Source organism: Culex quinquefasciatus, chromosome 1 (assembly GCF_015732765.1).
Source record: "Culex quinquefasciatus strain JHB chromosome 1, VPISU_Cqui_1.0_pri_paternal, whole genome shotgun sequence".
Lineage (NCBI taxonomy): Eukaryota > Metazoa > Arthropoda > Insecta > Diptera > Culicidae > Culex > Culex quinquefasciatus.
In genome coordinates this window covers 111093783-111117497 of record NC_051861.1, presented here as the reverse complement: position 1 = coordinate 111117497, position 23715 = coordinate 111093783, and the positions used below count along the sequence as shown (strand labels likewise).

The 23715-nt window shown below is 37.3% G+C and overlaps 1 long non-coding RNA gene across 1 annotated transcript; it reads right to left on the bottom strand.

Moving 5' to 3' along the window:
- Positions 1–3281: 3281 nt before the first annotated feature.
- LOC119765379 lies at positions 3282–10697 on the bottom strand. Its single transcript, XR_005276683.1, has 2 exons — positions 10659–10697; positions 3282–3987 (listed from the first exon to the last, which is right to left on the bottom strand). It is a non-coding gene; the product is annotated as an uncharacterized LOC119765379 (long non-coding RNA).
- Positions 10698–23715: the final 13018 nt, after the last annotated feature.

Genomic DNA, 23715 nt, shown 5'->3' with positions numbered 1-23715 from the left:
TTTTCATGAAAAATATTGACACAAAGCTTCTATCTCCATTTTCTTTAGCCATTTTCCCAATAAGCAACCGTCAAAATGGCTTTTCTTCAAGTACCAAGATCATTTCACGATAGGTGGGAAGCGAAATGTCAAATCAGCGTTATTTAACAGACTATAGTTGATTGATTAGTGATGAACAACAAATTATTAGACGTGTCTCGCCCCTCGGCAGGTTTTCTGTCCAAATTGCCACAGTTGATTCGTGATCCACTCTGGCTTGTGCGCCATCTCTGTTTTGATAGCAAAAGTATTTTTCCGAGTAGGCGTTACGTTCAAAGCTACCCAGTCAACCCAATCGGAATTCTAAAACGGAATCCAATTCGAATCGTTTACGTACACGGAATCGATTGTTGCGTTCGAAACGGAATATGTAAACGATCCGAATTGAATTCCGCTCCAGAATTCCAATCTGTTAAAAAAAACACTCTGAAATGTATTCTTGCTTTCGATAAACGTGTAAATGATAGAGATCCTAAATAGGGAGACTGGTCGAAGTGAATTTGACGTACCCAAACAGACACGAGTTTGACGTATCCAAACGAGCATTTGCCTTTACGCCCAGCAAAACTTATCAGTGTTGCCAAGCTCAAAACATACGTTGCCAGATCGATTTAGCAAGCTTAGACCAGTCTCCCTATTTAGGGTCTCTAGTAAAAGACAGTTTCAAGTCTTGCGTCCATCAGTTCCAAGATGGCGGCGAAACTCGTGCGAAACTATGTTCAACTATCGATTTTCTATGATTTTTTGACCATCGGTCGATCTGTAAACCGTTCCGAATATGTGGGATGACTGTACTACTTTCCCATATTTGTTTGATTTTTCTATGAGAAAACTGTAAATGTAGAAAAAAGATAGTAGTTTGGACTATTTGCCAAGAAAGTCTGTCATAAATCAATAAAAATTGTTGAATATACGTTAACACATCTGTTATCAACTATATAACTGTTTATTTCGTTGATACATACGGGGAAACTATTTTTGTCGTGTTCCAAAACATATTTTTTAAGAGGTTACATACATGTAGAAAATCAGAAAATTTTATTTCACAGAAAATTTGTTAAATCCACTCAAAAGATGATTATTAATCACTCTTAAAAATTTCATGAAGATATTTCATGATTAACTGAGTAAGAGACGATTTAAGTTATAAATTTTGCCATGCGCAAAGCGAGCCGCTAACTATGTTGGCGTTTTTCGCGTTTTAATCCCCGAGTTGATTTACGGGTGCCACGATATCTCGAGATGGGATGGACCAAATTGGCTGAAATTTTAGGTGAAGACTCTCAAGATGTATCCCGTGTGCATGACGAAGCCCAATTTTTAAAATTTGCTTTTTAAAAAAATACCAAAATCAAAAACTAACGGTTTTTATATGAAAAACACAAAAATATTTTTATCTTTTTTTTTAAATAATCATTGAACGGCCCGAGCGGTTTAGGCTTTCAGGATTTTTGTGATATTTACTTGTAGAGTCAAAACAGATCAGTAAACTTCACTTATTTGTATATTACACTTTTTAAAGATTACATTTTTGCGGTAACACTTTCAACTTTTACGCGCACGATCACATCACTCAACTTTTTGTTGCTAATTTCATTAAGACCTTCGTCAAGCCAATTCTCTACGTTGAAGCCAGACTTGTCCTCCAGACCTCTTCGCCGAGCCATGCCAGACCCGAACTCCTAAGTCCCGTGTGGACTCTTCACGGCGGCTAAGTCCCGGCGGACTCTTCACAGCGGCTAAGTCCCGGCGGACTCTTCACAGCGGCTAAGTCCCGGCGGACTGCTCACAGCGGCTAAGTCCCGGTGGACTGCGGCCTCCACCGCTAAGTCCGGCTGGACTGGGGCCTCTGCTACTGGTGGCTGCTGGCGGGTCTGGCTGGTCTGGGGCGTCTTCTGGAACTGGACTGGAACACGAACTGGAACTAACTGCCCTCCTCAAGAATTTTGGGGTTTTTATAGTCAGTCCCCGAAAACTCTACTAAATTTTGTTCTACTAAAAGTGGTCCGTTTCGATGAGAAGCATCGATGAACCTCATGAATTAAATTATGCAGACCTCTGCAATTCTTCATGACTTTCCGTATGGTGTAGTGGGTACACCTCAAAATCGGAAGTCATGGGTTCGAACCATTGTCGTGAAACTTTAAATTATGTTATTGGAATATCAAAATTATGTTCCTCAAACATTCTCAAAAATGTTGGTCAATAATGAGAAGGTCGAATTCTCCATGGAACAAACATGCCAATGAATTTGGTTAAGCCACACCTCAATTTCCCTGTGGAAATACATCGCACATTCATAATTGAATGCTTAACCATTTTTGATTGCCTAACAATTGGCGAAATTTAATAAAGGGCTTTTCAGGTGAGGATGACTCATGATCCACACCTGTACATAAGCTTAATTATTTGTCGCGCAACGCGAGTCGACGGGTAAAATTATTTATGCTTGCGTAAGCGCGCATGGTCAGAACTGTGGTGAGGTTCGAAAATTGGACAAATTTAATGATTTAAATTTGAGGTCGTTGCATTCCCCCACACTTACCAGCTAGATGTTTGTATTCTTGAAAAGCATTAAGAACATCTATCGAAAGTTATTTGTAGGTTGGAAGAATATTCCCAAAATTAATAATTTGATTTGTGAAAAAAAAAATACTTTGCAAAAAATCATAAAAAAATATAAATGGCTGGCTATAAAAAACTGATTTAAAAAAACATTGGTTCGGTTAATCTCCCCCACACTTATCAGCTAGATGATCGTCTGAAAGAAATGATCATCTATGGAAAGAACATTGTCGGGTGTAGTGATCGCGCGGTTTACAATTTGTTCTTCTTGTGCTTTCTTGTAAATTGCTTTATAATTATAATTGTTCTTTTGATTTTTCTACTGTAAAATTATTTTGCTGTTTTGAACTTCTCTTGTAAAAATATTTTCATTGAAACTGATTTAAATAAACTTGCATTTGAAATTAATTTTCATTATCTCTCCTAAAAAAAAATCATTGCATTTTTCCCACTGTAAGCAAAATTTGTTGTTGTTGTAGAACTGTGTTGATCGGCTGGTTGTTATCGTCGTCGTCTTCCATCAACAATCGTCTATATCGTGAGGCTATTCATTCCACAGTGACTTGGTCAATTGGTCAGTTTTCGAGGCTAAGGTGTTGAATTTCGTCGATTAGTGCAATTGTCGTTTCCATCATGAATTATGCTTCATAACTCAACTGTGAGTTGACTGTGGTCAATTTTGAGAGTGCATTGACTTCTCTCTTGCTGAGTATTGTGAATTGTTCGTAAATCCAGTATTTTTTTTGTCCAAAATTGACTTTTCCGGATGCTTTGTATCTTTGACAATCTCAAATTATTGACATCGGTTGATGTAATTCTTTTTCCAAATGTTTAGGAAATGTCGTTTGTCCGAAATTGTCTTTTCGTGTAATTTTCAACTTTGGTTTTGTAAATTAATGACATCGGATGATGTTATCATTTGTTTATCATGAAATTCTCCTTTTCCATAGTTTCAGACGTGCAGTATGATCTCAACTTGCAATTTTGTTCCATAATTGATGTTTCTCATTCCGATCATCTTTACTTCGCTTAATTCCACATTTCAATTTGGTAATTTGTTTTACGTGAATGTCTCGTTACCAAAAATTGCGTTTTAATTCGACTTGATCCTCATTGATATGACCTTTAACAACAACATCAACACCGTTACCTGTTCAACTTCCCGCATGACTTTGCCACTCACCATCTTGCCATCACAAACTTCTGCATACGAACGCGTAGAACTTCTCAGCATACGAACGCGTCGATCATCCTTGTGTTTCGTCTCCCGTCTCTGTCATATTTTACTTCAGTTTCTAATTTTGTTTCTCCCACAAAAATGTCTTACTTGTTTTCTTCGTATGAACAATATTTTAAAATTTTCAGGAATCTATCAGTTCATTTCTGTGCAAAATTGAAATTCAAATTTACTTACAATTTTATAAATCTTGTTGATATTTTTATATGAAATCAGTTCTATTATTTTTAATACTTAAAAAAAATCATTTCTAATCGACTATTATTTTTATACTTGAATAAAAAAATTACTCTATAAAGTTTTTCATTGATCTATACACCCTATCATCTTGTCATTGCAAAACTGCGTATGTTAAAATATCCTTTCTGTTCTTCCAACTTTTTATGAAACCTGTACATCACTTTGTGTTTTAAATTGCACGAAAGTATTTGGTTCAATAATCTATGTAGAAATTTTTGAATTTGAATTGTTTTTGAATTGTTTCCCACTGAATTTTATCAGTTTAAATTTGTTTTTCCCTTGAAGCAGTATTTATCCCTTGATTTTCCCTTGAAGCATTATTTTTTCCATTCCCTTTAATTATCATTTGACTATCCCCGTAAAGTGCAAATGTTTTGAAATGTTTTTAACATATTGAATCCCCCCATGGATTACAACTGTTTTGAAGCTATATTCGACATAAAACTCTCCCCATAGAGTACAATTGTCTACTTTTTAATCCCTTTGGCGTTGCTTTATCAGTTTCTGTATCCCTAGATCGGAACTTTTACCGTCCTTTTCGATCTTTTTAGATTCCCCACTATATACTCACAAATTTTACCCTTCCTTGAGCTGAATTCCATATTCGTCCTTGTTGAAATTTGTTGTCTACTTGATCGTCTTCCATTGGTTTCCTGAAAATCCTTCGTATAAGCATAAAACATTCTGAAAATAAATTCTTAATACTTTGTTAAGTAAATTTTAAAACACATATTTACATTCAACATTCATTCTGGGGTGCACCTCCCTTGTCCAATTATTCTCACACACACTCTTACTTGCATACATGTTGTTTTTGAAACATTTAATAATCATACTTTTTTTCATTTGCTTGTCGTTGCATTTCATTATTGCTTAGTCGTGTTATTTTTTTTGTAGTTTAAAAATTTCGTCATTGTTTTTCTAATACTCTGTTAACCCATATCAGCTCAGTTTAGTATATTCCCAAAAAAATTGCAACCCAACAGCTTCTTAATTGTTTTTACGTGATTCATCACTGCTTCATTATTTTGTTTATATTTGTTCATAATCGCTTCTTTTGAAAAAAAATAAGCTCAGTACTCGTACTTTTCATAATCTGTTCCTTATTTAAACCCCATCAATTCAATCATTTATAAAAAATATCTTTCATCCCCAATTCATAACATTCATCTTGTTTGCGCATTTCTTTGATAATAATCTTTTTATTCATTTATTTATTTATTTATTTCAACTAATTCATCAACCTATAAATCATATATTTTTCATGTTTATTTTTCTAAAAATCGGGTTTCTGTATCACATATTTTGATTCATTAAATTCTCTTGATAATCATCGTTCTTTTTACTTTTTCATCAATCATATCAATTCAATATATTTTTTTTCATATATTTTTTTTTTCAATATACATAAAAAATCCCGTGTTTATAACCTATCTTTTGATTCATACAGTCTTTTGTTAATAATCGTTTTTAATGATACTAAGTCATTCATTTCATCCATCGTAATTTTTTTTATCTATATTCCATTTAATTGTACTGTAATTGTCATTTTAAAATATTTTATCTAGTATTGGAGCATTTAATTTTAAATTATGTTAATTGTATATTGTTAAAAACATGTTAAATGTATTTTAATACGGGTACATTCTGAACTATCATTTAGTGTTATGTTAATCATTATATTTTCTTAGTCTATTATTATGTACATCTTCAAATTTGTTTCCATTTTTAATAGTGGTCGTTTGATCGCTGTTAAATTTAACGATATCATAAGGGCCTCGCCACTTATTTTGTAACTTTTGACCAATTCCTGTTTGTACCATTTGTACCAAAACTCTATCTCCCCACATTGGTACCCAATCATTTGTCTTTTTGTCATAAATTTCCTTTCTTTTTCTTTTGACAATATTAAGTTGTTTCTAGCAGTTTCATGAGCATCCTTGAATATATCTTTCATTGAACAAATATAGTCGTCATAATTTAAATCTGAATCATTGATTTTATAAATTGTGCTTGGTATAGTAGCTTTTCTTCCATACAAAAGTTCATAGGGAGAATATCCAGTTGATGAATTTCCTGTAGTGTTGTATTCAAACATAAAATATGGTATTAATTCATCCCAACATTGTGGATCTTTGCCAATAAAATTTCGTAAATAAACTTTCAACTCTCTATTTGATCTCTCTACTAAATTCGCTTGAGGATGATATGCACTTGTTACAATCTTTTTAATGTGTAATATTTTGCATGTGTGTTGCAATAATTTGCTTACAAAGTTTGTACCTCGATCGGTTACAACTTCTTTAGGAGCTCCAAATTTACAAACAAAGTTTTCGACAAAAGTTCTAGCAACAGTAGTACTTTCTTGGTTTTCCATGGGAGCTACAATCAAAAATCTTGTTAAATCATCTTGTATCACAAGACCACAATTGTTTCCATTATTAGAAATCGGTAACATAACCACATCCATATAAATTTTATCAAAGGGTTCATACGATGTTGTCGTAATTTTCATTGGCATCTTATTTGCTGGCCATATTTTATTCTTTTGACAAGAATCACATTGCTTTACATAATTCAAAACATCTCTTCGCATATTTTCCCATGTAAAAAGAGGACTCATTCTTTTAATCATTCGTTTACCTCCGACATGACCACCCAACGGTGCGTCGTGAAAATCGTTAAGCACTTGATCTCTGTCTTCTGGCTTTACATAAATTCGTTCATTTTCTGTTGCATATAGTGTAAATGACTTTGAAAGTTTCATTGCAAAAAATCGTAATAAGTTTAGTTCCAACTCTGTTTTAAATATTCTATGAGAAATAATTTGTATAACTGATGCATCTTTAGCAAAATCAGGATAATCTTTAAAGCTTTCAAATAAACCATCGAAAAATTCTTCATTCTTAACTGCTGAACGATATGTTCCATTCAAAATTAAACCCCAAATTTTCTTTTGCGGGAATACAAATATATTTTCTTTGGTGTAATCCTTAATACCATGTGGAAGGTCAATGTATTTACTCAATTCTTTGTGTACCGTAACACTGTTTAATATCATAAATGTAGCTTCGGCTTGTTCAAATGGTATAATATTTTTAGAAAATTTTAAAACGTTAAAATCGATATCTGTATCTTGGAAATCCTTGTAGGTAAATGTTTTATCGTTGCTATCATCGTCATTATCTAAATTTATGTCAATTTGTTGAAGTCCATTCATATTATTATTCCAATTAGTATTGTTTCTAGATGAATTCTGTCTGTTTGGAGTATTTGTTGAGTTTTGATTATCTGAAATATTTTGTCTATTTTGTTTTGCTTGTTGACGAGTTGTAATTGCTACTAATTTTGATGCTTGTTTATCATCTGCATGATCTTCATCATTATTTAAACGTGAGAGAAAATCCGCAACCACATTTTCCTTTCCTTGCTTGTAACGAATTTCACATCCAATGCCTTGGATTTTCAAACGAAGCTTTGTCAAAGTTGGTGATGTTTCCTTCAAATGCCATAGAGCTACCAATGGTCTATGATCTGTGTAAACGATAAAATCTTGGTTATAAATAAAATGTTTGAAGTGGTCTACTGCCCAAACAATAGCTAGTAGTTCTTTCTCGATAGTAAAATAATTTCTTTCAGCCCCGATAAGCGCACGACTTGCGTAAGCGATGGGGTGATCATTTGATTTCTCATTAGTAAGAACTGCCCCGATAGCATAATCGCTAGCATCAGTTGTCAAAACAAATTTGTCATTGTAGTTCGGTCTAACTAAAACTGGTTCTGAAATTAAATAGTTTTTTAATTCTTCAAAAGCATTTTCGCATTCTTCTGTCCAAATAAGTTTCACATTTTTCTTTAATAATGCATTAAGTGGCTTACGTTTATCTGCAATGTTTGGAATAAATTTTCCATAAAATTAACAGTTCCCAAAAATGATCTCACATTTTTAATCGTCTGCGGCCTTTTCATGTTTTTGATTGTATCTATATTTTCACTAGTTGGTCGAATACCTTCTTCATTAATAATATGACCCAAATATCTGACTTCTTTGCGTAAAATTTTACATTTTGATGGTTCAACTTTTAAATTATGTTCATGCAATGCATTCAAAACTTTATATAAATTTTCATTGTGTTCTTTGATAGTTCTACCGAATATAATAATATCATCCAAATATACAAACGCATTAACTGGTTGTATTTCATAAATAAGTGTGAATGTAAACTTCTGGAATGTTGCTGGACTATTTTTCAGTCCCATTGGCATTCTTAAAAATTCATAATGTCCTAGAAATGTTGAAAAGCGGTTTTCGCAGCATCCTTCGGGTTAATTGGGATTTGATAAAATCCTGATTTCAAGTCAATGGTTGAGAAATATCGAGCTTCTCCAATACTGTCCAAAATTTCGCTAATAAGCGGTATAGGATACACAAATGGTTTAGTAATTGTATTTAGGTCTCGAAAATCCACTACAATTCTGTAGCGTTTGTTGCCTTCGGCGTCTAAGTCTTTCTTTGGGATGCATAATACCGGTGCATTCCACGGACTTTTACTTGGGCGTATTATCCCTAATTTTAGCATTTCTTCCACTTGCTCTTCAACGTGTTTCTTGGTGGCTTCAGGAAATCTATATTGTCTTTTGTTAATTGGAATTTCAGTTGTTGTCTCAATATCATGCATGGTTAAATTGGTATAAGTCAACTCGTCACCCTCTAAATAAAATATTTCATTAAAATCATGTAAAATATTATTAATTTCTTGATTGATATCACCTTTCAAGTGGTCTGTTTTAACCAATTCATAATTTTTCTCATTCTTTCGTTGCCTGTAAGTTTCTCATGCTTCATGTTTTCAATCACATCATAATCCCGATCATTTTCTAAATTCATCTCTTTTGGGTAATCTTGGTTATCATCATCAATTTCAATTTGATCGTCATAATACTCTTCAATGCACGGTTGGATTCTGCCATTGTAGCGATTGTCATTATCATAATTATTTCCATTATTTTCATCATAATTTGTATTAAAATTTTCATAACTATTTGCTTCAATACCTGCCATATTTACTTTGTTTATATTTTCAATGTCATTGATTCTATATAAATTGGTCATTTCATGATTATTATATTGCATATTATTTGTATCAGGCGTTCGTAAAACTATGTTGTCGAAACTTTGACTAATATATAAGGTGTATTTCTTTAGAAAATGTGCTCCAAGAATTGCATCATCAGCGAAATGCTTCAAAATGTAGAACTTTTCCTCGTATTTTGAATTTCCTATAATTAAAATCATATTTACAGATCCAACTGTATCTTCTGCTATTCCATGAACTCCTCTAATGGAAATTCTATCGTTGAAATCAATGTTAGTTAAACGCATATTACTAACCACATCCCATCTTACAAAATTGTTACATGATGCGGAGTCAATTATAAATTTGTGAAATTTTGTTGGCCTTGCCAAGGTAGCAATATTTGCATAAAATATTGAATCATTATTGAAATTGATTTTTAATGTTTCATGTGGTGGAATGTATTCGTTAAATTGCATTTTAAAATTATTTGGAATTTGATTTTTATTGCGTCGACTATTTGTATAAGTTCGTTTAAAAGTGTTCTTTGCAGTATTCGTTTTATAACATTCATAAAATTTGTTAGCTTGATAATTATTTCTTTGATAAAAATTTGTATTTTTATTGTATCTGAAATTTCTGTTTTTTCTGTCAAAATTAAGGTTTGAATTTTCAGTACTAGCAAGTAACCTTTGTTCGAGAGTTCTTAAAGACTCTCTGTCAATTCGTTCATTTTCTAAAAATTCTAGCAAATTTTCCAACTTCATATGACGGTTATTAGTGGCAATTGCTTTGATTTCATTATTTATAATTCCAACTATAAAGTGGCTTTTAAGCAGTAAGCTGTAAATGAATTTTCGTTGTAACTTTGATCAATTTTTATGATTTCGTATTTTATGTCAAGAACTCTTCCTGCATATGATTTAAATGATTCATCCCGTCCTTGTTTCAGAGTTTCAATTTGTTCAATTATACTACCAAAAGTAGTTTTGATACCAAACTCTCTAATTAAGTTTGCCTTGGTTTCTTCCCAAGTGCTTGCATAAATTCGGTTAATACGTGCTGCTGCTTTAAATTTTAGTTTCATAAAAACAATATTTAAAAATTTACTCTGATCTTCGCCTTCAGGAATTTGATCAGCATAATAATCTATTAATATTACAAATTGCTCCAGTGAGTCTAATGACCCATCAAATTCTGGAATAAGCTGGATTAAATCCGTCATCTCCAAATTCGCCATCTTTAACGGTGCACATCAACAAGAGCTTTTGCACCAAGATTTTTGTTACAGATATTTTAGTATTTTCGAAACTAAAGTACTGTCTACTAAGTGATTTACAACAAAATTTGCCTGTTTTTACAATCAGATTTGTGCAGGATTGGGTCCGTAAGTTTGTCAATTTTGGCATAAGAAGACAACAACTTCCTTGGTTGCTGTGCACCCTTTTAAGCGTGTTTTTAACTATTTACATCAAATTTCGGTATAACTTTTGTTTACTCACCCTAAACTGCCAGATTTCCATGGTCGTCTTCTTGGGTGTTCGATGCGGCTGAATTTCGTCTCCAGTTGATCCAGATGATCTCGTCATTGTTGAATCCCTAGTGTTGTCCATCGTTGGCCGGTTTTGAAATTTTCGATGCTTCTGCCATTGGTCGAGCCCGTTTTGATTCCATCTCGTACTGCTGCACATTTGCTTCCATCTTAGAACTCCTCACATAACATTTTCTTCAATTTAACGTTTTTTTACACTATTTTAACCGTTTGTTACTTCGCGAAATCATTTTGTTCATTAGCTTTCACACATAGTCACATTTTCAACTCTCGGTTCTGTCCAATCATAATGGCGATTCCAAACACACACAGCGTTGCTTTCCGCTAGTCACCACCTGAACGGCCCGAGCGGTTTAGGCTTTCAGGATTTTTGTGATATTTACTTGTAGAGTCAAAACAGATCAGTAAACTTCACTTATTTGTATATTACACTTTTTAAAGATTACATTTTTGCGGTAACACTTTCAACTTTTACGCGCACGATCACATCACTCAACTTTTTGTTGCTAATTTCATTAAGACCTTCGTCAAGCCAATTCTCTACGTTGAAGCCAGACTTGTCCTCCAGACCTCTTCGCCGAGCCATGCCAGACCCGAACTCCTAAGTCCCGTGTGGACTCTTCACGGCGGCTAAGTCCCGGCGGACTCTTCACAGCGGCTAAGTCCCGGCGGACTCTTCACAGCGGCTAAGTCCCGGCGGACTGCTCACAGCGGCTAAGTCCCGGTGGACTGCGGCCTCCACCGCTAAGTCCGGCTGGACTGGGGCCTCTGCTACTGGTGGCTGCTGGCGGGTCTGGCTGGTCTGGGGCGTCTTCTGGAACTGGACTGGAACACGAACTGGAACTAACTGCCCTCCTCAAGAATTTTGGGGTTTTTATAGTCAGTCCCCGAAAACTCTACTAAATTTTGTTCTACTAAAAGTGGTCCGTTTCGATGAGAAGCATCGATGAACCTCATGAATTAAATTATGCAGACCTCTGCAATTCTTCATGACTTTCCGTATGGTGTAGTGGGTACACCTCAAAATCGGAAGTCATGGGTTCGAACCATTGTCGTGAAACTTTAAATTATGTTATTGGAATATCAAAATTATGTTCCTCAAACATTCTCAAAAATGTTGGTCAATAATGAGAAGGTCGAATTCTCCATGGAACAAACATGCCAATGAATTTGGTTAAGCCACACCCTCAATTTCCCCTGTGGAAATACATCGCACATTCATAATTGAATGCTTAACCATTTTTTTGATTGCCTAACAATTGGCGAAATTTAATAAAGGGCTTTTCAGGTGAGGATGACTCATGATCCACACCTGTACATAAGCTTAATTATTTGTCGCGCAACGCGAGTCGACGGGTAAAATTATTTATGCTTGCGTAAGCGCGCATGGTCAGAACTGTGGTGAGGTTCGAAAATTGGACAAATTTAATGATTTAAATTTGAGGTCGTTGCATCATGCACACAGAATCGGTTTAACGAGTCTTCACCAAAATTTTTAGCCGATTTGGTCAAGACAGTGTTGAGATATCGTGGCACCCGTTTTTTGAAACTGCTAATTTAAATTGCTATAACTCTGCAATGATGCAACCAAATATCTTCAAATTTGTTTTGCTAGTAGGTGAAAATGTATATTATAATGCCCTGAAAAAAGAATTAAAAAAAAGTTGAAGTGTGTGCTCATACTAACCTCTGACTTTTTTGCCGATATACATGTATGTAACCCCTTAAAGAAAAAGGTCACACATTTTTTCAAAAAAATATTCTCGTCTTTTGCAACCAGTTTCATTAAGATTGATGCAAGGAACCATGAGAAATAAGCGATTTTGTTCTTCAATCCAGCAGAAAGGAATACGATTTTTGGTAAGTCACCTCATTTTGGCGCCACCTACATTTGAAACACAGGAGCGCTGCAAAACCTCAATATAACTGGTTATTTCATTGATATATCAATATACAGCAATTCCATTTGAAAAGAGCCTAAACCAAAAAAAAAGTTCTCCGATCGGGCTCAAAATTTTTCTGGGGGTTCCTTGGCCAAAATAATTAGACCCGTATTTTTTTGTTTGGCCATTAGGGTGGCCTACGTCGTGCTAGGGTGGTTCAAAAAATGGCAATTTTCGTCATTTTTCGCAAAAACCACTTTTTTCTAAAAATCATATCTCCGCGCCATTTCATCCGATTTTAGCTGTCTTAGACGCAAAAGAAAGGTGATGAGTTTGGCTATTTGGGAAAAATAGTAAAGTTCAAAAATCTAGCTTAACTATTGAAAAGTCGTATGAAAACTTAAAATGGCGTTTTGACCGTGTCTGGACCAAAGAGCCTATGTCTGAAAATATTTTATCGGATTCCTCGGAAAATTTCACATAACATCAAAATTGGCGATGTCGAACCGTACGTTTTGGAGATACGATTTTTGAAAATAACTGCGTTTTACGCGCCACGCGCAAAACGGAAAATGACGAAATCGGCAAAAATCAACTTTTTTCACTAAAACTGCGATAACTTTATTTCAGCGATGACCTATACATGTCTGGGTACCAAAATTTTCGTAATTGAGAGACGCAACTTTTGGTACCATAACATCTATAGGTCATCGCTGAAATTTTAAAGTTATCGCAGTTTTAGTGGAAAAAGTTGATTTTTTGCCGATTTCGTCATTTTCCCGTTTTTGCGCGTGGCGCGTCGAAAAACGCAGTTTTTTTTTCAAAAAATCATATCTCGGAAACGTACGGTTCGACATCGCCAATTTTTTGATATGTTATGTGAAATTTTCCGAGGAATCCGATAAAAATATTTTCAGACATAGGCTCTTTGGTCCAGACACGGTCAAAACGCCATTTTAAGTTTTCATACGACTTTTTCAATAGTTAAGCTAGATTTTTGGAACTGGAGCGTGTAAGAAGAGCGCTCGGAGTCGTCTTACCACGGCTAGAAGTTCTATTTATAGTGCGACCATCGGAAACTGGGTGAGATATGGGTTCTTAGCGGTTGGAGGTTGGGGGAAAGTGATTATTTATAGACTCGATAAGTTTTGGCAGGCAGCACTGCTTCGTGGGGGCATTCCCTGGTCTATATGCGTAAGTGGCAATTAATCGGTTGAGCACTTGGAAGGTTGGTTGGTTGCCATTGGTTTCTCTGGGCACGTGATTTAATGACCGGAGTTCAGTCGATCTGGGTGGTTGATGGTGGAGTTTGGGATAAATAGGTGTATTTTCTTGTTTGGAGAGGACCTGTAGATTTGAGATATGTTTATACTTTATTAGAGAGACGATTATTCCTGAATAGATTTGAGGATCGGTCCTAATATGTCATCAATATATTTTTTAGCTTCCCCACAGAATAATCCCGTCGGACCCGTTGTCCTTCATTGCTGGCAGTATTTTGGTCCAATCTGCTTTCTCCAATAACTTCGAAATATTGTCCGTGTAGACAAAACGCATGTACACTGCCGGGAATATGATCGAGTAGTGCGGTGCCTGTGTGGACGCTCAGTCCTGTTTTTTCGTGTTATTTTCCGTCTCTTTTATGTCGATGTTCGAGTGCATGGGGTGATTGGTCATTATAATTATATAATGGCATCAGTAGTGCGGTGCCTGTGTGGACGCTCAGTCCTGTTTTTTCGTGTTATTTTCCGTCTCTTTTATGTCGCTGTTCGAGTGCATGGGGTGATTGGTCATTATAATTAAATAATGGCATCAGTAGTGCGGTGCCTGTGTGGACGCTCAGTCCTGTTTTTTCGTGTTATTTTCCGTCTCTTTTATGTCGATGTTCGAGTGCATGGGGTGATTGGTCATTATAATTATATAATGGCATCAGTAGTGCGGTGCCTGTGTGGACGCTCAGTCCTGTTTTTTCGTGTTATTTTCCGTCTCTTTTATGTCGCTGTTCGAGTGCATGGGGTGATTGGTCAGTATAATTAAATAATGGCATCAGTAGTGCGGTGCCTGTGTGGACGCGCAGTCCTGTTTTTTCGTGTTATTTTCCATCTCTTTTGTGTCGCTATTTGTGTACATGGGGTGATTGGATTTCTTCTGATTCGTGTTGTTTTCATCTCTTTTGTGTCGTTGTTTGTGTGCATGGGGTGATTGGTCTTCTTTTTCTTCTTCTTCTTTTTTCTTTATTTTTAGTTCGCGCGTTCGTTGGTCAATGAGTTTATTTTTGTTCTCTTTACATAGTTTTCGATAGAAACGATCCGATTTTTTTTTTTCGAGACAAGCAAGTCGTATTGCTGGATTAAGTCCTTTCTATATCATCGATGATCGGAAGGCACGCCGACGAATATGTTTTAAGGCTTATGATATAAAATCATTTTAATGAATAAAGCCCTTATTACATCACCGTTGATCGGAAGGCACGCCGACGAAGAATTTCTGGAGGATCGCGGTCGAATTAATACTATATTTAAAATTCTAGATAGCTATCTTTCGGATTCGATTGTGAGTAGCGGGACTTCGCGGTTACTATGCAACGTATTTTTTGGAGTCTTTATATTTTAAATTTATAAGTCCTTCTTTTATCATCGTTGATAGGAAGGCACGCCGCCGGTTAAGTTCGTTTAAGTTATTGTTTTAATTTCATTACAATCGGTTACGTGGTGTCCTGTTTTCTTTTCGTTTATATTCGTTGATCGTAATAATTTATTCCAACTGGCAGCTTTAGTATTAACTCATCTACTATTTTTGACATTTGCTCGCGTTATCTTAATTGTACCAACAGTAAAAATATACTGATAAGTCCAGCCCATAGCACTACCGCTCGGTTGGCACGCGTTCGATTAAAACAAACTTTTTAAATAATCAATTATTTATCTTTCCGCAGCCGGCTGCCTAAGATTTAAAATTTCAACCGATAAACAAAATGCTCATGGTCACATCACTGCCACTCGTGAATCCTGACCTCATACCCATCTACTAACCCCTCAAAACTCATGTGATACTTTGTCGGAGAAGCAGTCGATTGGGCGGTCTCTATCACTCAAGTATCGGACTAACATTCCCATCCACTTCCCCGTGACCCTACCACTGGTCGTGGCCGGCGCCGGTATTGATCAGCATGATAGGGGCCTTTGAGAAGTTGCGAAGCGAGGAAAGATAGCACCCACTTATCTTCCACGGCTCGTGGATGTAACTTCTGGAGGTCCTGGTCAATAACGGAGTAGCAACTGCGGGTGGGCACCTATGCTTATGCTTATGCTTAGTTAAGCTAGATTTTTGGAACTTTTTACTATTTTTCCCAAATAGCCAAACTCATCACCTTTCTTTTGCGTCTAAGACAGCTAAAATCGGATGAAATGGCGCGGAGATATGATTTTTAGAAAAAAGTGGTTTTTGCGAAAAATGACGAAAATTGCCATTTTTTGAACCACCCTAGCACGATGTAGGCCACCCTAATGGCCAAACAAAAAAATACGGGTCTAATTATTTTGGCCAAGGAACCCCCAGAAAAATTTTGAGCCCGATCGGAGAACTTTTTTTTTGGTTTAGGCTCTTTTCAAATGGAATTGCTGTATATATATACGGGAAACTATTTTTTTCGTGTTATGGCCTATCTACAATCACTTAGCTTAGAACATCTAAGTAAAGTAGTTACTTAGGAAAGTCTGCAACTTACGTTCGTCATCCACAATCAACTTAGAAAACTTGCTGGGCTGATATACGTTGCTATGCAGTTGTTTGTTTACCTTTGATATGGAAACGTCAACTTACCGTAGATTTTGAAATTTTCCAAACCAAACGTCAGTTTCTAATTTGATTACTTTTCCATTGTAGAAACTCAGATTCATTTCCATTGATTCAAATTCCTAAGCTAAGTGAAATTTTCTAAGCTAAGTGATTGTAGATAGGCCATTAGATTCTAGTTAAATTCTAGTAAGTCTAGTAGGGGTAGCGAAGAAGACGCCATCTTGGGAGTTCAGAAAATAAACACTGAGAATCAGTATTGCACATATTACTATGGTTACACGAAGTGTGTTATCTCGGTTGAACTCAAAAGTACCATACAAATGTGTAAAAGCAAACTGGAAAATGTGTAATGCCGATTCTCAGTGTACGGGCGCGCACTGTTTTGACGACCAATTTGTTATGGGCTACCATTTGACAGCTGGTGCTTTTGTTGTGGGCTCTCATTTGACAACCGTGCCAATGTCGACTGTTTTCAGTTTGCTTTGGTCGGAATAGGGTTGCCATCCCCCGGTTTTATTCAACACTTCGTCGACGGTGCCATCGAAGGAACGATGCCGAGGCCGGGATTTGTATTGAAATAAAAACATCAATTTCTTTCAACGATCAACTCAACTTTATTTTAAACGTCCTAGTTCAGTGCAAATCAGCGCGATCGTTCAAACTCCTCCATCTGCTTGCGGGCCGCGTTCGAGATTCGCTCGCAGCCGGAAAAGATCAACCAGCTCAGTTGTAGAGACCCTAAATAGGGAGACTGGTCTAAGCTTGCTAAATCGATCTGGCAACGTATGTTTTGAGCTTGGCAACACTGATAAGTTTTGCTGGGCGTAAAGGCAAATGCTCGTTTGGATACGTCAAACTCGTGTCTGTTTGGGTACGTCAAATTCACTTCGACCAGTCTCCCTATTTAGGATCTCTACTCAGTTGGCCACCGTTTGCGGTGATCAACTCGACGGACGCGTCCGTTATGGAACAGCAGTCAATCACGGTCAGCTGCCGCAGCAGGGGCAGCTCTTGGCACACGATGGCCATCGTTTGATCGGTGAGCGTGGCCACGTACCGAAACGATAGCTCTGCGAGGTGGGGACACTGCAGAATCAGCGGGTTCAGGATGTCTTCGGGGATGTCGCAATTGTAGAAGTCCAGCTCGGTGAGGTTGAGTTGGTTGTTCAGGTTGGTGGAACTTTGAAGGACTTTGATTCTTGTTAGCTGTAGACTTCGCAGTGTTGGAATCTGGGCCGCGAAGAGGTCGGACCAACTGCTCAGGGTGCAGATGCTCAGAATGAGACTGTCGATGTTTGGACAGTTCTGTAGATAGCGCTGCATGTTATCTACTCCGATTCGTAGCTTTGTAAGACAGAGAAACTCCAAGTGTGGACTTTTGCACAGGCCGAAAATAAGCTCCTGCTGGTTGCATCTTATCGTGAGTTGTTTTAGCTGCGGCATTCCTTCCAGAAAGGAGGTATTCCCCGTTGTCCCGTTTGACTTCAACGTAACATCGATATCTTCAAGTCGGGGAAGATTTGTGCCGACTTCGTTGAGTTCCTCGCCGGTGGCAATGATGGTGAGATCTTTGATGAATCGTTGCATCTGGCTAAACTGAGCAGCCGAAGCTTGCCCTCCCACCTGGTCAAATTTGTCCAGCTTTAGCTCTCTCATTCCGGTGATCTGGTTCAGCATGTACGGCGTAAGATGGGACGTCAGCTGCTTCAAGGTTCTCTGGGACGACTGAACCACAAGACAAAGCGCTTCTTCGTTGAAGATCTCCTGATCTGGTTGCACATCAAGATCCTCCAATCCCGTAAAAATCTGTCCAAAGACATTGAACACCGTCCGGCAGCTCAGATGCGTCAACCTTTCCAGCCGGAAGTCCACGACGCCCGCTTCAACGGAACTGTAAACCGTGTCACCAAGATTCAACCACTTCAGGTTGGGCGCCCCCCTCAACATCTCCAAAAGTGTCGAAAGCGCCACTTCGCAACCGTACAACGCTATACTCAGCAGTCCAGAACCGAACCAGGGCCACCACGAGTCGACCTTCAAGATCTTAACCGTATGCATCGTTACATTCGCTGCCGGTGGCAGATTATCCGGCTCGTGACACCAATCCAATTTCATCGTTTCAATGTTAACCCAGAACAGGTCGTGCAACCAGCGCGACCCATCGACAATCTCCCTCCACCGGTGGCAGGTCAACCGCACCTGCAGAACCGACGCCCCGTCCAGCAGCTCGAAGATCTCCAGCCAAAGTTCCGGCGGAAGAAAGTCTTCATCTTCGCCCGATTCGACGGTCAACCTGGGTCGACACCCCGGACAGAACCAAAAAAGTCCGGATTCTGTGGGGTCGGACGCGAGCAGCACGCTGGCGACGGAACGGTCCGCGGTGACTAGCTCGGAACGGAACCGTTTGCGGCACGGGCCGCAGCATCGGATGACGCCGCCACCGCCGGCGTTGCAGGATTTGGAGGGCATGCTGATTTTGGATATTGTTTTAGGGTACGTTATCCATTAGTGGACCCTTTTCCTATAGTGGACCCTCTGAAGGGTTTTTGATGAAAAAATCAATAAAATCACAATTTCAAGCGTGTTTTTGTCTACAAATCTTTTATTTGGCATGTTCAGCATAATTTAAAACAATGTTGGCTGACATTGACGTGTCCTTTCAGCCAAAATAAGTGTTTTGAGTTCGATATCTGAAATCAGTCATGGCCACTAGCATTTTCACAACAAAACTGCATTTATATTTTATGATTGAATTAACTATTCAATCATTTTTTGACTGATTATTTAACTTCAGCAAGTCGAAATAATGTTATTTTAAGGAACTTTACTAAAATAAAGCGAAGAACTGCTCATTTTCGAGCAAAAATTAGGGGGGGTCCAATATAGGACAACGAAAATCCAAACTTTTCCAAAAGTGGACCCCTGTTAATTCAACTTACAAAAATAAAGAAAACTGTGTATTTAAGCAAAAGTTTCTCTTAAACATACAATAAATGTTTGTTGTAATCAATCTAAACACATATTTTTCAATTATGAGTATAAATTTAGCTGTTTTCATGTTAAAAGTACCAAATATGCTGAAGCTGAAAGAATTTATAATTAATCTTAACTATAGTTAATGGTACTTAACTGAAGCATCATAGTTGCAGTTTGAAATGATATTTTATAATAATTAATCAATAACAAAACATTATTTTTAAATAAACAGGCGTGGTTTTATCAGCAACTGTAAACAAATCTATTGTTTAGTTTCGGTCAATCATTTATGAAATTAATATGGAAAAAAAATGCATCAAAATTACTTTTTTTTAATTATTTCTAGCAAAACAATGCCAAAGGGCCGTTGTGGGTTTGTAAACAAAGAGTGTATCCCTTTCATGCCAGATGTAAACATCCTCTAGCGTGAGCAGGACACACTCTTTGTTTACAAACCCACAACGGCCCTTTGGTATTGTTTTGCTTGATTTGTATGTTTACAGTGGTTTTTGAAACGTTTTCTCTGATCTTTTTCGGAAATAAATGTGTTTTAATGTCTGTTAGGTTTTTTGTTGTTTAAAGCCAAATTTGTTAACAAAACATATTTGTTCATGATGAAAAGTGAGCAAAATCCATCTTTTATTCATTATATCTATCATTAGACCTACACAATGCATCAAAACATCAAATATCGGTTAAATTAGGTATAAAAATAACAGTTTGCCTATAGTGGACCCGGGTCCACAATCGGATTATGGACCCGGGTCCACTATAGGAAAAGGGGGTCCATAACAGGCAAAAAAAACTTTTGTTTCAAATGGCTATTTTTCTGCTCAAAAACAAAAAACTGATGAAACAAATAATCAATATTATTCAAAACACTTCAGATTCCATTATTTTGTTCAAAGGGTTATGAAAAAGTGCTTAAAATATTGAAAATTTGTGAAAAATGTGCTTCGGCTCTACTAGGGGGTCCACTAATGGTTAAAATACCCTATAAAGTTTTAAAACTGAATAAATAAATATTGGAAAAAAACATTACCTTTCACTTCCTGCCAGCAAACCGATTTGATTTGAGATTTTGTGACACGAGAACTGTCATTCACACGTTTATCCAAAAAGTTCATTTCTACGTAACACGCTCGTTTGGAATAACACATTTTCGGGTTATGTTCACTTGTTTATACTCAAATTCAAAATCGAGCAGTTTACGTCAAAATCGAACCTACACTGTAACTGATAATCACTATTTACTCAGCAAAATAGCAAAAATCTAGTCGCTACTTCACTCAAAGTAAAAAGTATCCTTTTTTCAAGAAAAAGAACGCGGCATACCAGCCTCAAAACGACGCGCCGCACTTTCGGCAAATGCGCGCTGTCAAATCCCATACTGCGCGTTTTGTTTTTGTTGATCTTCTTCTTCGAATTGCATGGCATTGTTGCCGGGAATGATTTTTATTGCACCAAAAGGGCAGAAAATCGCTGGCAACAATGTCTGCGGCACATTCTGAAATGTCGCGCGGCGTGTACCTTCGAGAGAAACGGACAATACTCGGGAGTGATTCGCACATTTTCAAATGAATTTTTTAGTCACAAAAAAAAAATCTAGTCGCTACTTCGAATAAGACTATCGAGGACCAGTGAAAAAAAAATGATTTAACCCAAAAATTATGAACTGCTCGTCACAGTGTCAATAGAGTTATTTACGTGCGCATGTATTGCGTGTACGCACACGAAAAAAAAAGTGAGATTAAATTTTGTCCGGCCAGCAAAATCAAATGGAGCGCTACACTTAAAGTCAAAAGTATTTATCCTTTTTCAAGTTCACCCGTCGTCACCCTTTTAAAAGGGTATCGAAATTGTATTGATTTTGACATACCCTTTTGAAAGGGTGACGCCGGGTGAACTTGAAAAAACGATAGAAAGTATTCTTTTGAGGGATACTTCTGATTTTGAGTGTAGTGTGCGTACGCGAAACGTCATAAAGCTTACAGATTGTCAAGTTCAACAGATTGGCCGATGCAGTTTGAATCGGCTTGGCAACCTATGCCTTGTCTGACCAAAAATATCTAATTTTCGTTTCTCCTGTCTCGTCAGAGGCGCTGGAGCAGAAATCCCACGTTAGAGGAAGGCCATGCCCCGGGGGGCGTAGTGCCAATAGTTTCGTTTCGTTTCATCTAATTTTCGGCAACACTGCAAAATGTTCAAATTTTGCGTGACTTTGACATTATTGAAAAAAGTAAACAAAAAGTCCTTTGGTAAAAAAACGGCTGAAACGTTTCGGCAAGTTTTGCACTGGAATACTGGTTGAATCTGTGTGATTATGGCAGAGAACTTGAGTTGAAATCTCAGAGGATTTGTAGCGTAAGTTAATCAACCATCCAGCCGCGTCGGATAATGTTTCTACAATTCACAGAATACTTCTGGTGACTGCATGGAATCGTCCTCTTTGACTGCACCTCGACGTTGAATTTGTTTCGATATCCGGCCGAGGTGTCCTCAACGTGTTGTGAACGTGTGTTAAATCAAACCAGAAAAAATGTCGATCAATTAAATTGAATAATTACACATACAACTGAAAAGAGAACAGAGTTTTTTTTTTATAAAAAGTATTGACAACTTCATTATTGCCGATTGATAATATTCATCTATCAAAACAATTTAAACTGTCCAAAATTCGTAAAAAACCACAAACTTTTGCTAGAGATAGGAAATCTGATGCAAACAAACGTCCAGATGCCATGTAAACATACATTGAATGTGTTGGTAAATTTCTGACTAGAAAGCCTTATGGGGCATTTTACTCAATTCTCACTTTTGAGATGATTTTATTAAATTTTGAGAAATCTTTTCCTCATTAAGGAGTGGAAGAATATCATGAGATTTTGATTTCAGATCAGAGTGTTTTTTTTTAAACTGGATACTGGATACTCTTTACGAAAATCGGAATTCATTTGTATTCAAACATCTGTATATTGCACAATGTTTTGATCGCTTTAAGTTAGAAATTGTAGATAATTTTACATGAGTGGAAATTACTCAGACAATTTTGAATTTTTAATAAACATGTATGTTTTAAAACCAACTTTATTCAAGTCTTGATTTTAAGTAAAAAGTACTCAAAATTGAGTTGAATTACAGTGCTGCACTGGGCAAGAGTCTGAAAAACAATTTATAAAAAATATTTGTAAACAAATAAAATGACCACAAAATGTTGAGTTGTGGAAATGCATGTCAAATAAAATGAGAAGTTAATTCATTCCAACAGATATTGTTTTTGTTCTTGTAAAAGCAGTTGTTTGGAAATTCAAATTTGGTCACATGTTTTTTTCTCTGAATAAGTCAACGTGCAAGGAAATGAGACAAACAATATTTGCTCAAATTTAATCTATTCACGACTGGTTCACTATAAATGCAGCACCTTCTGGCTGATCAACCCATCAGTTTCAACGCCAGCAAAGCTCAACAAACACAAAATGTTCAAGCAAATCGTCACCGTCCTCGCCCTTTGCCAGCTGGTGGCCCTGGTCCAGGCCCAGTTCGGCTGGGGCTTCGGAACCAGTGTCGGGAGCCGGTTGTTCAACAGCACCACCCAGACGTCGGGCCAAGTTCCGAGCATCTTCCAGCTGTTCCCGCAGCTGCTCAACATCTGGGACATCTTCGGCAGCGCTAGCAACGCCTTCCAGCAGGCGGCCCAGAACGCCATCAACACGGCCCAGGACGTCGCCAACCGGACCATTTCCGGTGCCACCAACAGCACCTCATAGATGGTTTTTGTTGTGTTTTAAATTGCCAAATAAAACAATAATTTGAGCATAGAGTAATCTACGTGCGCATGTATTGCGTGTACGTACACGAAAAAGATTGAGGTTAAATTTTGTACGGACAGCAAAATCAAATGGTGCGCTAGTGTGTGTATGCGAAACGTCATAAAGCTCTATTGATAGAAGAGTCGAGTTGTAATCATTTCTCATTAATCTTGTCTAACAGTGTAGCTGTCAACGGTACACGCTGAAAAACAAAACACCTTAAACTGGATTAGAACTTTATTTACGACCCTTCATCGAACAAAACACAACAAAAAATCGAAAACAATGAAAATTGAAATTCCCTCCAAGGCCAACGCTGCGGCTGGTCCACGCAGGTGAACCTCCCGGTGCGTTGTCCCCCCGGTTCGGAAAGATTTATGGGCCGCAAATAAATTCATTGCATACATGCAGGCGCACTAGAACCCATCGAGAGTGCCCCCGGGGCTTATGCAACACGTGTTGCTCCGACCAACTTTGTGCGGCTATCGAGCTTTTGGAAGGTGCGTTTTAGAGTCAAAGTGGGCGGCCATTTTGATACGTG